The sequence below is a fragment of the Lagopus leucura genome, unplaced genomic scaffold, assembly GCF_019238085.1.
Source record: "Lagopus leucura isolate 7727_CA_CO unplaced genomic scaffold, USGS_WTPT01 Super-Scaffold_100038, whole genome shotgun sequence".
Classification (NCBI taxonomy): domain Eukaryota; kingdom Metazoa; phylum Chordata; class Aves; order Galliformes; family Phasianidae; genus Lagopus; species Lagopus leucura.
The window spans coordinates 4,446,644-4,456,955 of record NW_024962287.1 but is presented as its reverse complement, the minus strand read 5'-3'; positions in this window follow the sequence as shown (position 1 = coordinate 4,456,955).

The following is a 10,312-nucleotide window of genomic DNA, read 5'->3' as shown; positions in this document are numbered from 1 at the left end:
TCCTTCCTTCCTTCCTTCCTTCCTTCCTTCCTTCCTTCCTTCCTTCCCTCTTTCTTACGCAGTGCAGTTTGTACAAATTTGCAGGTTCAGAAGGCTACTACTGGCAAATTGCCTGCTATACTTGATTATTTTAAAGGTACCTTTGTAAAACTCTATGTAATACAGAATATGTAATTACCAGTCATGGATAGCTGATTTTTTGCTGATCCTGGGCTTAGTGTGAGAGTATCCACATGCAAATAAATGGACTCTTGAAGTCTTCATGCTGTAGTAGGTTGTAATGCAGGGTAAAACATGAAACAAACTTTTTTTTGTAGATCACCTACCTCCATTTTAATTTTTTTTTTTTTTCTGCTTATTCCAAAGTTCAAAGTCCTGGTCATAAATTCTATGGCATTAAAGGACGCAGCATTCCTTGCTGTATTACCAATGGGGATCCTGAGTCAATAGCCAAACCCTGACGTCTCCATAAACCCTGGAAGTGAGATTTCCTATATCCATGCTTGGATGCACACACAAAGTGAGATTTCAGCATATATACCTCCAATAGCAAAGCAAGCCATGCAATATCATCAATTTATGGGCTTGTTGGATGAGGCCCCAATGAGAATTTTCTCTATGCTATTGACTAAAAACCTTTATTGCTCTTATCAGCTCTTGGGTTTGCTGATACCGAGTGATTCAAAGCAACTGGTTTTACCAGCCCTGTGGCATTTTATTTGAGCTTTCCCCAGATAAAGATTTGACACTTCATTTCGTTTGTTTGCAAAGAAAATGGATTTTCTATTTTTAGAGAAAGAGGAGAATCTCCAGAGAACTCAAAAAATACCGAATTAGCAGAAGAATGTAGCAGTTGCAAGACAAGCATGTCGTCCTAGGAAAACAAATTGAAAAACAAACAAAAAAAAAAAAGCCAGCAGGATGACAATCTCTGGTACACCACAAAATGCATATTCACAGAGTTGTGTAATGTTTGCAGCACTTACCTCTTGGAACCTCTGAGACACGTGAGCTGTGAGAGCTGAGCTGCCATGGCTTCAAGGGCTGGAGTATTTGATAGCTTCATCTGCTGAATCATGGTGCTCCTGCTCTGCTACTGCAGAGGAGAGGCCCCCAGGTCCACTATTTTTTCCTCCACTCTTTCCCCGTTCTTCAGCATCCCTCCCTGCAGAGGCTGCACAGCCTCCAGACAAGTAATGGAGAGCCAGACACCCCCAGCACAATTCAAGTTCCTAATCCAAACCCAGATCTGAATTTTCCAGCTGCATTTACACTCATAATAAGAGGAAAAAAAAAACCCCAAACATTTTAATGTGTTTTGCCTGTGTTTGGCAAATAACACTGCAGGCTAAAATGCCAGCTCCAGATACCCCAAATTTAATAAGGCGGTGATTTGATATTGTAACCTGGGAAAGTGTGATAAATGGGGATGCTGCTGTCACCACTGGCAGCAGCAGAATTTATTCACGAGATAGAATTTTGACAGACCAAAAAATGCCTTCTGACTCTATAGACAAGAGTGACACCCGGTGGCTAAAGAGCAATATAAATCAGGCCTAATTGTAATATTTCCTTCTCCCATCCCTGTTAACTATGTTTGAGAAGGGTGCTTTGTCCACCTGACAGCGTCCATTGCCTGGTGATAATGTTAGTACATGTTCCTTAAGGTACCTATTGACATCTCAGTGTGTTCTAGATGGAACCCAGCTTGAAGTTGGAGTCTAAGCATTTTGTTTCATCTTACTGGGAAACTGGAGCCCAGCCCTGCCACTTGGATCTTGCTGCTGCCTCTGCTTGCATCCCTCCACCTCTCTGGCACTGGTGGTGTCTGGATTTAGGGCTCAGAACTGTGAGCAGAGAAGCAAGGAGCAAAGTGCAGCTGCCAGAAGGACAAAACCAGCCAGCTCCAAGTCTTGTCTCTGCATCCCTCTGGTACAGTCATACAGCACTTGCCCTAGCACTTGTTTCATAAGAAGCTCTTCCACGGTCAAACAGAACCATTTGAATTAGAAGGGATCCTTAAAGGCTATCTGGTCCAACCTCCCTGCAATGAGCAGGACTCCTACAGCTCCATCAGTGCTCAGAGCCCCATCCAGCCTGATCTTGGCTGTCTGCAAGGATGAAGCACCATCACCTCTCTGGGCAACCTGTGACAGTAACATAACATAATGCCACTGCTAATATTTGAGCAATATTAGATAAGAATTTGCATCTGGAAAATGTGACTCCAAAACAAAATCATCCTCCATATTTGCAGTGTGACAGGCTGCCCTGCGGATTTTCTAATCACTCATTTCTCTGCCTCCATCTCCCTTTTCTCTTCATTAAGTGTCATTGGTGGAGAAGTAGCAAAAAGATGAGTTTTCAAGGTCTTTATCTCAGGTGTACACAGCCCTGAGGTCATACAGAAATCCCTGCTCACGTTCAGTACACAACTGCATCTCTTTGACTTTCCAGCTTGTTTCTCTCCCTTGCAAAGTTATGATGATAAAAAGCCAAATAAAGGCATTAGAATGCAAAGCATCAGGAAGAATCATCCCGTTAACAAGTCCTGGGGCTGATGCAGATGTTTTGTGGCAGCTGTGTTTGGGCACTCCCATGGAGATGATGTGTGTGGGGCTTTGCTAGCCCTCATGGCCCTGAACAACTTGTGAGATATAGAATCACAAAATCGTTTGATTTGGAAGGGACCCTAAGAGGCCATGTGGTCCTATTCCCCTGCACTGGACAGGGACACCTACAGCTCCATCAGTGCTCAGAGACCTGTCTAGTCTGGTCCAGCCATATCTCATGTAGTGTTTAGTGTTGAATTGTGGAGTCACTGCTAGGTTTTGTAAAGTAACAAACTGTCAGAATTAAAAAGGGAAGGGAAAGCCCTCTTGCTAACTAAGAGGTCAGTGGGGACATTTTCTCTGCCTCCCATGAGAGCTCTACTACTTTCAGCTTTGCACATCCTTTTCTCTACCACTTTCGGCTATTCTGCTATGTGGAAAGTGGCCTCCCTTCCTTTCCTCTCTAGAAGTCATCTGAGTTCACACCCATACCTGAGGCAGGACTTGGATTCTAATAGACACCTGCACGTTGAATATTCACATGCCTTAGAATAACAAATCACTCCACGCAGGAAGCACACTCTCATGAATTTGTAGCAGAACTAGAAATGCTGGAGTGATTGCTTCTAAACTTGCAGCACACCTTGATATGTCCTGTAACATAATTTGCCTCTAAAGATAAATCCTTCAGCCAGGACAGAGCTCTTTGACCCTTCTGCATTACATAAACCAGGTATTTGCACACTAATTAATTCCCCAAACCTTCAATTCCTTCTGCAAGTAGAGCTGCTGGAGCTTTATATGCAGTTTGAACTGGTTTAGTTTATCCTGACAGTCTTCAGATTGTTCTGCCTTTGAGATCTAAGTTGTCTGTGAAATAGTGCCGATGATGACGTTGTTTGCTTCTCATCTCATCTTACAGGGGTTCTCAGAAACCTACGGAAGGTTTGGACAGGGAGCAGGTGGGACCTTCATTTCTCACTCATTCATAGAAACAGAGAAACATTTGAGTTGGATTGATCTTTCAAGGCCATCTGTCCCACTCCCTGCACTGAACAGGGACACCCACAGCTCCATCAATGATTGAAGCCCCATCCAGTCTGACCCTGAGTGTCTTCATGGATAGGGCTTCCAACTCATCTCTGAACAACCTGTGCCAGTGCCTCATCACCCTTATTTTACCTTTATGTACCTTATTCAGCTCTTAAAGCTTTAACATCCAGTTAGCAGTAGTTATCCAGCCTGTCTTTGCAGAGAGAAGCACCTGGAGAGCAATTTTCCTATCCTACATCAGGAATCAAAAAGAGATGGGATGAATCACTGTTTCCTGTTTCAGGAGGTGAGAGGAATATGGAGAGTTGAGCTGCCCAGTGAAGACCTAACTTTTAACTCAAGTCAAGGGAAACACCTCACACCCTTAAGGCCTCGGCCCTATTCCATTTTTATGGCTGCAGATCTGACACATCCTCTGCTGCTGCCTGTTTGCAGATTTCGGTGGAGCTGCTTCTCCCCTGCCCCAGCATCACTAATAGGATTAACAACCTCTGTGACTCTGGGAGCGCATTGCTCTGCTTCTCAGAGGCGCTCAGCACTCTTCCCTTTGTATTTCACAGCAACTGTCAGTCCTTGGCATTCATCCCGGCCCCGTTTTTTTCATGCACTGATGTTCTGAGGCAGAAGGGGGAGCCCATACATTATGTTTTGTGCGCCGTCCTACCTAGTGAGATAAAGCCATCAAAGCAGTAAGGCTTTACATGAGATCTTCTGCTTAGCTGATGTTACAGACACATCCAACTCGGGGAAAACAGGCTCACAGAGCCCAGATTGCTGTTATCTCTTCGTTTACAACAAAGAGAAATCAAGGAAGATTTGAATTCTAAACAACTATATCATGTGTCATCATGTTAGTTCAAATGCTAGAAAGAATTTAATCAAGAACTCATTAAACAAACAAAAACATGGAGTGAAAACAGGGATAAGTCATCACCATGTGATGTTTATTTTTGCTGATTTACTTATCCACTAGGAAACCAAATAAGTAATTTATATGTTACTCTTACGGTTGTTCATATTGAAGCAGCATGTCAGATGCTTCCCAAAGATCCATGTGAATGCCAAACTGTTAAACAAGGTTGGGCTTCACTGGGTTCTCCCATCAGGATGGGAAAACAAATAAAAGGTACAGTGCAGATTTTTGATGTCCTCTTTTTTTTATCTGTACTCAAATTCCCCTTCAAATCCTTTCTCAGCACCGAAACTGAGGGCTGCTGTCAGCTGTGTGCCAGGCAGCTCCTCTCCTCCAGTCTCAGCTCCTTCTGCTTCATACAACCAATGTTTCGCTCCATGTATGAGCATCCAATGAAACCTGGATGTCCATTTCATCTTTGAGCACATCTGCAGTGCATCACCTGGTGTAGGTTTCCTGTTGCTTTTTTAGGAATGGGTTATGTATGCCTCTGACTCCTGGCATTATGACACCTCTTAGCTGCATTATCCACCTGATGGCTACCATTAATACTTCTGAGAATGACACAGGTAAAGATTTTGACCCACAAATGGTGAACACATGAAGTTATGTGAGCTGAGGTTAGGCTTAACCCATAACATATATATGAGTGTTCTCTTTTTTCCAGCTGGTTAATTGAAGCTGTGTTTGGCACATACTGTGTGGTTTTGCCAACTCAGATGTGATGTGTTAGCCAGAACTGCACTCAGGCCTCTTCTGTCCTTGCCAAAGACATATAGAATCACTCAGGTTAGAAAAGACCCGTAAGATCATCCCAACCCACCCCACTGTGCCCACTGCCCACGTCCCTCAGTGCCACATCCCCACAGTTCTGGAACACCTCCAGGGATGCTGACCCCACCACCTCCCTGTGCAGCTGTGCCACTGCATCACCACTCCTTCTGAGAACAAATGTTTGGACAGATAAAGTAATCTGAGGTTGTAGTGGGAGCTGGAGCTGAAAATCTGAGTTACAGAGCAGCAGGAGGTCATTTAAGAAGAAATTTGCAGAAGGATTCAGCCTAAATGCTGTCCTTCATACTGCTTAGAGCAGCAGCAGCAAGAAAAACCATTCTGCAAAAGCTGTTTTGCCGAAAACCCAAGAAACATACATACACGGCATATGGGAGGAGAGTTTTTTGCAGGCGTCGTAGGCTTGATGTCTGATGGCTGCAGTACTGCTGTGAATACAAATGGAATTCTCATTCCGTGCAAGTTGGATGTAGGAGATAAATTAACTTCCATTTGAAACTGCAGTGAAAGCTTTGACAAGAAAAACCTCACCCTGTTGAGCAGGTTTCAGGGTATGCAGAGGAGAAAGCCTTCCTGGAGCCGGTGGCTCTGTGCTTGATGTAAAGATAAACTCAAAAAGATAAACCATAATTATTTGAAGAAATGGGGTCTGTTCAAAGGCTGAAAATCTGTCAAATTGTCTCACTGATAAAGTCTGTGTGCAGGAGAATGGGAATTCAAGGGGAGAGAAAGCAAAAACATGCAAATAAAAGGCAAAATTGCTTGGGAGTACAGAAGAAGTGATGGAAAGGCAGTGACATGAGAGTAAAATGAGGATACAAAACTTTGCTGTGTGGCAGTGTGGTACTGCACTGAACACTGAGAATGTGCTCCAAAAAATACACATGCAGTGGTTTGATTGGAAGAAAAACAGATTTTCTCATAAGAATTGATGTAGAAGAACAGTTTGGATGCACAGGGATGTCATACCACAGCTTAAAGTCATCCCCATCCAAACCTCACCCCTAAACATAGGCGTGAGATGGCAGTGTTAGTGTGATGCTTCAACAATATGCTATTGAATTGCTTAAATTGTGTTGGAGACAACTGCATTTGCGTGGTCATTTTAATACAAACCCACACACTGCTACTACCACAACTACCAAAGAATGGCATTCATCGGAATAATTCACTCCCAGAGTGGGCAGGACCCCAGGAGTGAAATGTTGGTGATGCCCACTGCAGGTTTACAGCTTTAGCATCCTAAACACGTGGCTGACACGGCCGCTTTCCATTGCTGAGGCTTCTCTTCTTTCACAGAAAGCACAAAGCTGAACTGCAGAGAGTAGTCACGGCCATTTCTGGCAGCTTTGTTTCAAAAGCAGCAAATTCTTGCTGTGTTTCTCTGCTTTGAAAAACTACTTTTGGGTAGTTATTGTTGTGGTGGTGGTTTTTTTCCTTTTCAGGATCTTTTCAGTGTTAGGGGGGTATTGCTTGCTGTAAAGGTACACATGGGTGTTATATATTGCATGGAGACAGCACCAGGTTGAGCCATATGGGCGTTTTGCTTTACCTTGCCTGTGGTTTCCTGTATGCTTTGCTTCCTTGCAAGCCTCCTTCATGCAGGTTTTGAGTTGCTCCTTCCCAAAAACTGCAGGGATTTCCCCGGTCCCAATGCTGGACAGCATGCCTGTGCAGCGCTGAGCCCTCCCTCTAGTGGCTGCTGTCCTGAGATGCTGAGATAAGAGCAGCAAATTTCAGCTGGTCTCTGGGAAGCGGTGCCGAAATCAGGCCATTTGCTAAGGATCCACGCTTCCTACAAGATGGTGTGTTGGACCCATAGCACAGTTTCTATTTGCCCTGTGCTCACAATGCATCTCCCGATGTTCATTCATTTAGATGGGATGTTTGCAATGTGGGATTTGTCCTCCTTCGCTGGCAGAGCTCAGATATGTATGTGGATGTATGCATGTGGATGTGGAGAGATGCACCAGGCTCCCTGTTTTAGAGATGCACCATGCATCTGCACATGGATGCTAACTGCTAACATTTTGGGTTCATCCAGAGCAGGCATGCCAGGGTGAAAGCTGGCTTTAGTTTTAATCTCATTACAGCTCCTCTGTGTTTCATCATCCTGCAGGCATGCTCACACTGCAGCATCACTCCTCACTGCGGGAGGAATTGCAGCACAACTCCATGGCTTTTGGGAAGGGAGGAATGCTGCTGTTGTGCAGGATCCCCACTGGCACATCCACCTCTTCTCCATCGGCACGCAGCTCAGCAAACATAACTCTATGGGCATTGTAGGCTTGAACAAGGCAGTGTACTGGCCTGTTTTCTGGCCAGCTGGGAGATGTTGGGAGGATGGGGCTGATGCAGGGGTGCAAGGCAGCACCTCCTCCTTGGGTTCAACCAGACAGAATATCTGGGTCTGCTGGAGCCCAGATGGAGCTGGCAGTGTTGGATCACTCATCCCTGCAGGTTGTGCATTCAGACCTCTCAAAGCAGTCCCAGCATCCAAAACCCTACAATTTCAATGTGAACACCACTAAACCTTCTGTCGATAGCTTTCACAAAACCCCTCCAGATTGAATGGAGCAATCAGTCTTGGTTTCCAGCCACATCGCCGCTCTCCCGACAAGCAGAACATGTGGCCGTGCTGGTAAGTGCCAAGAATGATTTCTGAGTGCTGAAAACTTTTGTCCTACTTGTCTTGCATGATCTCGGATCTGCCTTGGATGAGTCCTGTTCCAATTTTAGTCCGAGGAGCGCTCCCCTGGCTAATTAAAGGACAACTGTTTGTAACTACTGACCACATTTCTTCAGCAGTAATCAAGTTATTTTACATTTTGCTCAGCTTGACTATTAAAACAAACCAGAGGGTTTCCATTACGGCTGATTTTCAGGCACCGGCACAAAGCTGTGCTCGTGTCTCTTGCTGCAGGGAACACATCCATTCTTAAAAAAATTACCTCCCTGCTGTTTCTTACGAGAGATTTCTCTCTTTAGCATTGAGGAAACAATTCTGTTCAAAATGAGCTGCAGTTATGCACGGCTGGTGCCTTGCACCAAGCAGGTGAAGCCCCATGTGCTGGGAATGTCCCCTAAAGTCATATCTGTATTAGTGAGCAATGAACCAATAGACTCATCGGTGTCCGGGTAAGGTTATTAAATGCTTTCCCCTTCTACTGGGGCCCCTGCATCTCAATTGTCTATTGGGAACCATCCCATTGCCATGCTGTCCCTGTCTCCGCTTGGGGACTTTTCCATATGAAAAGGAGTTTCCTTTGATTTCCCTTCTAGTGCTTGTTTGTGTAGCATTTATTGCATCTTCCAGCTCTTCCCTGCTGTGGTGGTGGATGGAAACTTAAGGAAAAGAAAGAAGCAGAGATCATCTCCAGGATCCCACAGCTGGGGCTTTGACTTTATGCACCCTATCACTGCAGAGGCATCTCCACTGAGACTGCAGGAGAGCACCATGGTCCCTCCTAGTGCAGAGGGTAATGGAGAGGTGGGAGCCACAATTGCTCTCTGGCTCTGCTGATGTGCCCTTGTGTGTACTACATTATTATATGAAATTATAACAGGTGCAGGCGGAGGTGAGTCCAGGCTCACGGTATTTTGGGCGTGATACAGACCACAAATATAAAAAGTTCAAATTAAATAAAACAAAGCTCTATCCTAACACTTACACGTCTTACTACACAGCCTATTGTGCTCGTGGAGCCAGCCCACTGCCTTTCTTCACACTCCCCCACCACTGAGACCGCTGGTGCCACTTGGCATTGGCAAGATAGGAATCTTGCCACAAAAATGGAGCCAAAGCCCCTCCTAGATGTTCTGCTCCATGCTGGGAGGAGAAGATGCCATTTTGGTGCATCTGGTGTAAATCTCTGCCCTGTTGTCCCTCTGGAAGGTCAAAGGGGGCATTTAATGGGTAAGAGAATAGCTGCTTTTATGTCGTGTGAGATATTGATACAGATAAGGACTGCTGGTCACTGGGAAGCTGCCCAAGGTTTAATGATTTAATTGCTGTTTCCTGTATGCTCCTCTCTCTGGTGTTCATCACAAATGACAACGGTGATTTTATGTCCTTGGTGCTGGGCTGGGTCTCCCAGGAATCTCAGCTCCCTGCAGTGTTCTCCAGGTGCATCCTTGAGGTTTCGTCCCAGCTAAGATCAATCCAGAGGTCTAATTTCCTAGCAGAAACTCCTCCAAGGTGGTGCTTTATGGAATCTTCAAGGCATGAGAGACAGAGGGCAGTTTGGGGCATCCTTGTGATAACCTCACCAACAAGCCATGCACAGTGGGGTGAGACCAGCATGGAGGCAGTGCAAGACAAAACCAAGGGGAAAGCTAGAAATCAAGCTTGTTTTGGATTCCTTGGCATGCACCTGTGGTACCACAGAGCTGCATTAGACTAAAGCAGGGCACAATTAGACCTTTTAAGCACTGCATCTGCTTGCAGATAAATACACCATTTGCTCCACCCTGGTATTGATCCTGAAATGAAAACAGGCTGCCCTCTGCTCCCAGCTCCATTATCTCCAACCCCAAACAGCCAGAAATCACAGCCAGAAGTCCCCGTCTCCCAAAATTGCCTCGAAGTTCTCAATCATATTTTTAGTGCTCTTTCTAATGTGCTTCAAATTTGCCTTTGTTTTTTTTTTGTTTGTTTGTTTTGTTTTTAGAGGCTACAGTAAACCCAGCTCATCCCTGGAACCTCTGGAAAATTGAGGTTTTGAGAAAACCAGTTGCCTACAAGGTCTGAGGATTTAAGAAAAAATGACATATATGTAATGCATATGTATTCCTACATGGATTTATATCTACGTTAAATGAGTTGCATAAAAACATGAGTTGGCATCTCTTTGAAAGTGCGACAAGCCACCCCTACCCCAAGCTGTTCCATGTCTTCCTAGGACTGAGATGTGAGGGCAGACTTTGGCTCAGCCACATTGCCCTCCATGTTCCAGCCCATGGCTTTGACACGTGCATCCTTTCCCCTTGCCCCGAGACATCC